Below are 5,077 nucleotides of genomic sequence, written 5' to 3' on the forward strand. Positions count from 1 at the left end.
TTAGCTCATTTGTTTATCTTGTGTGGTTTTGTTTTGAAGTGGTGGAACCATCGTCTGTAAGCCTCGTGGATGAGAAGGTTTCAGAGGTTTTTTTTGTGCTTTTCCGTGCCACCATGTTGTATTAAATGCTAAAACTGCATGGTGAGCCTGTATCTCACATTTGCAAAATCTAGGACTGCTACCTTTCAGAAATGACAATAAAGGACGCCCACCACGGCTCCTCAGGGCCACTACCACCCAAGGAGTGGTAGATTGTATTTTTAAAAAAGCATTTCAATGCAGATTACTGTACAAATAAATTCTTTAAAAAAAAACATTTATTTCTAAATACAAATCTTATCTTAATACAATTAATTATCAACCCATTTACACACGTGGACAAAATTGTTGGTACCCCTCAGTTAAATTAATATTTTGTTGCACAACCTTTTGAGGCAATCACTGCAATTAAACGATTTCTGTATTTGTCAATGAGCGTTCTGCAGCTGTCAACAGGTATTTTGGCCCACTCCTCATGAGCAAACAGCTCCAGCTGTCTCAGGTTTGATGGGTGTCTTCTCCAAATGGCATGTTTCAGCTCCTTCCACATATGTTCAATGGAATTCAGATCTGGGCTCATAGAAGGCCACTTTAGAATAGTCCAACGCTTTTCTCTCAGCCATTCTTGGGTGTTTTTGGCTGTGTGTTTTGGATCGTTGTCCTGTTGGAAGACCCATGACCTGCAACTGAGACCAAGCTTTCTGACACTAGGCAGCACATTTCTCTCCAGAATGCCTTGATAGTCTTCAGATTTCATCGTACCTTGCACACTTTCAAGACACCCTGTGCCAGATGCAGCAAAGCAGCCCCAAAACATTACTGAGCCTCCTCCATGTTTCACCGTAGGGACAGTGTTCTTTTCTTCGTATGCTTGGTTTTTGAGTCTATGAACATAGAGTTGATGTGCCTTACCAAAAAGCTCCAGTTTGGTCTCATCTGTCCAAAGGACATTCTCCCAGAAGCTTTGTGGCTTGTCAACATGCATTTTTGCAAATTCCAGTCTGGCTTTTTTATGAGTTTTTTTCAGCAGTGTTGTCCTCCTTGGTCGTCTCCCATGAAGTCCACTTTGGCTCAAACAACGACGAATGGTGCGATCTGACACTGATGTACCTTGGCCTTGGAGTTCACCTTTAATTTCTTTGGAGGTTGCTCTGGGCTCTTTGGATACAATTCGAATGATCCGTCTCTTCAATTTGTCATCAATTTTCCTCTTGCGGCCACGTCCAGGGAGGTTGGCTACTGTCCCGTGGGTCTTGAACTTCTGAATAATATGAGCCACTGTTGTCACAGGAACTTCAAGCTGTTTAGAGATGGTCTTATAGCCTTTACCTTTAAGATGTTTGTCTATAATTTTTTTGCGGATGTCCTGGGACAATTCTCTCCTTCGCTTTCTGTTGTCCATGTTCAGTGTGGTACACACCTTTTCACCAAACAGCAGGGTGACTACTTGTCTCCCTTTAAATAGGCAGACTGACTGATTATGAGTTTGGAAACACCTGTGATGTCAATTAAATGACACACCTGAGTTAATCATGTCACTCTGGTCAAATAGTTTTCAATCTTTTATAGAGGTACCATCATTTTTGTCCAGGCCTGTTTCATTAGTTTGTTTTTTTAAATAATTATGTTAATCAACAATTCAAAAGTAATGGCTGTTTTTGATTATTTAATTTTCAATAAATTTTTATTTATTGTTACTTTTGTGAGTTTCAAGTGATTTCAGTGAGAATTGTGGGTTTTTCCTTCTTTAACTGAGGGGTACCAACAATTTTGTCCACGTGTGTATGTGTGTATGCATATATTTATTTCTTTAGTACTCTTAACATAGAGTTCTGAGTGAGTATTTCTTGAGATGGGCAAAGTCCATTTATTGATTACATATAGGCAATTCAATAAATGTCTATTAAAAACTTAAAAGCATTAAAAATATATAAACAACTTAGGCATTTATTGAGTCACTAAAATATTGTAGAGTATATGACCACATCAGCATGATTATAAGCATCCTCTGGTAAATTCACAACCAGATACTGTAGGAAATCTAGCTGATCACATCATGGTGTCCCTTACCATATGGACTTCAGGAGATGATTAGGGATGATAAACTGTGACCTGCTGGTTGGGTCCTCTCTGTTCACATGTTTCTTACATGTTGGTCTCCTGATGCTGCCTTACTGATGCTGCCTTACTGATGCTGCCTTACTTCAGCTTGTCTATGAGCAACAGAAAACACAGTTTGCCTTGTACCTATTGCCACTAACGCTGTCAAGCCAGGAGTTCGAGTCTTCCCACTCGCGTCTGTACTTTTGCAAATGATTTTGCTTCTTTGGACGTGGTGGAGTTTTGGCTGGAGGCATTTTTAAACGCGCGGCTGTAGCAGTGTCTGTCACCAGGCAACCCGCGACAGGACCGGGCAGGTGGGCACACAGAGACACAGACACGGAGGTCTGAGGTCTATTCGCTGTACCTGGCGTCGGGTCTTCTCCACAGGTGAAACATCCACAGGTGTTGCTCTGCATGTGTAGGTGGGGGCGGTAACTGAGAAACGGAGGAGTGGACGGATCCTGGAAAAGGACAAACTATCGTGTTTCGCTTTGTTGTGGAGAACTGGGAGCGGTTTATGCAGGCAGCAAAGCAAGCCCATATAAGCGACTACACTTTAGAAAACAAGCCCAAAAACCCGCAACCCGCGACTGACGAGATTTGCAAGCGACTTTACAAAAAAACAAGCCCAAAGTCGCTTATAATAAGCGGACTTGGCAACACTGGAAGTCATACATTTGATTCGCATCTTTGATTTGGCCAAAGTTTTACGTCGGATGCCCTTCCTGCCACAACCCTCTGTATTTATCCGGGCTTGGGACCGGCACAATAAGACACTGGCTTGTGTACATCAGAGGAACAGCACATGTTAGAGGCTTTGGAGATAAAGTCAGAGAGGCCAGACTGAGATGGTTCGGACATGTCCAGAGGAGAGAGAGTGAATATATTGGTAGAAGGATACTGAGTTTCCCACTGCCAGGCAGGAGGCCTAGAGGAAGACCAAAGAGGAGGTTTATGGATGTGGTTAAAGAGGACATGAAGGTAGCTGGTGTGAGAGAAGAGGATGCAGAAGACAGGGTTAGATGGAGGCAATTGATTCGCTGTGGCGACCCCTGAAGGGAAAGGCCAAAAGGAAAAGAAGATTTATTATTCACTTACACGTCAACTTATTTTACATTTTATTCTTGACAGCATTCAGTTTTGTATTTTTGTAATAAACAAAAGTTTATATTTAATATCTTGTTGGTGTCAGATTATTTACAACAACAATTATTGATAAGCCAGGACTTTCAAGGACTTCTGTTGGTCCCTGGACCTCACTTTGAGAACCCCTAATCTCTTCCATTAGATTAGGGGTTCTCAAAGTTTTTCAGTATACATATCAAATGTCTCAGAAATTGTGTGCAAAAAAACTTTTTTTTTTGGTGTGCACGGATGGGGTGGGGGCCCGATGAATTTCTTGCTTGGAGCCCCCAAGGACCCTTGCCCAGCCACTGGGTACAGCATATGCACTACCATTCAAATGTTTGTGGTCATCCAGACAATTTCATGATTTCCTTGAAAACTCACACTTTTATTCATGTGCTAACATGATTGCACAAGGGTTTTCTAATCATCAGTGAGCCTTTCACCACCATTAGCTAACACAATGTAGCATTAGAACACAGGAGTGATGGTTGCTGGAAATGTTCCTCTGTACCCCTATGGAGATAGTCCATTAAAAATCAGCTGTTTCCAGCTAGAATAGTCATTTAGCACATTAACAATGTCTACACTGGATTTATCATTCATTTAATGTTATCTTCATTGGAGAAAAAATGCTTTTCTTTAATCAAACAAAAAATATGACATTTCTAAGTGTTCCCAAACGTTTTAACAGTAGTGTATATAAATTTCACAGCTAAACTATAAAAGTTCAGCTGTGAAATGCTCACAGATGTTCCATACCTTTGCATATTGACACTTAATAATGAAGTGTTGTCTAATATCACCCAACACCTGATGTCTATTGGAATGGACACTGAACACTGAAGACATCCTGGACTTTGCAGTTATGAAAGAATATTCTAAATAACGTCAAATATCATCACTTTGAATTGTTAAAATTATGCTGAGTGCAAACTGATAACGTTACTATCAACATAAAGTAAAAAGGTGCTTCTTCCTCCTGTAAAGCATCAGAATCATGCTTGTCTTGTCTGGTGTCTGCAGCTGAAGCTAAATAACAACAAAATTATTGACAATCTAGGAAATCATAGAATCATATTTCACTATCTACACAAAGTAGCTTTGATCTACATAATATGAGTTTTTCTCATTTCTAACGACAAACGTGAATAGGAGAACCTCTTTCTACCAGTTGGTGGCAGTAGCGCAGCAGTTCAATCTGCCAATAAAAGTTAAACGAAGAAGAAGACGCTGACGTAGTAAGAGAAGAAGAAGAAGGAGCGGAGGAGGACTTCACAGCTGCAGCCTCAGCAATAATGGGCGCCGGTTCGATTCCCGTGACCGAAGAGGAGCTGAAGAAAGCCAAAGGAGCCTCGGTGTCTTTACCGAAACACTCCTACTGGTTTGACTTCTGGGTGTTCGTGGTGTTCGACATCGCCTTCTTCCTCGTGATGTACTTCATTGTGCCCTAACCAGGTGAGAGAAGTTTCTAGATAGCGGAGGGCGGCTACGGAAGCTGCTAAACGCGGTGCTCGTGATCAGAGCCGCTGTGGGAGTCGCTCTGTTGATAGAGGAGTGTTGGAGATAAGTCCATGAAAGCCTTCAGTTTGTATACAATAAGTACACAAGCTAGCTAACCGCCGCTGCTGCTCTGCCTGTTCAAATATTTAATGAGGTCGCTGAGTAGATATTCAGTTTCTGAAGACCAGCTGTATTCAACACACCTAGAATGTTTTATCTAATGTTGTATGATGTTAGACTCTGCTGATAACCTTTAATATTAATTAGCATATGGTGTTTTCATGTGTAAAAAGAAGACATATCATTA

The sequence above is a fragment of the Acanthochromis polyacanthus genome, chromosome 1 (genome assembly GCF_021347895.1).
Source record: "Acanthochromis polyacanthus isolate Apoly-LR-REF ecotype Palm Island chromosome 1, KAUST_Apoly_ChrSc, whole genome shotgun sequence".
In the NCBI taxonomy this organism is placed as follows: Eukaryota; Metazoa; Chordata; class Actinopteri; family Pomacentridae; genus Acanthochromis; species Acanthochromis polyacanthus.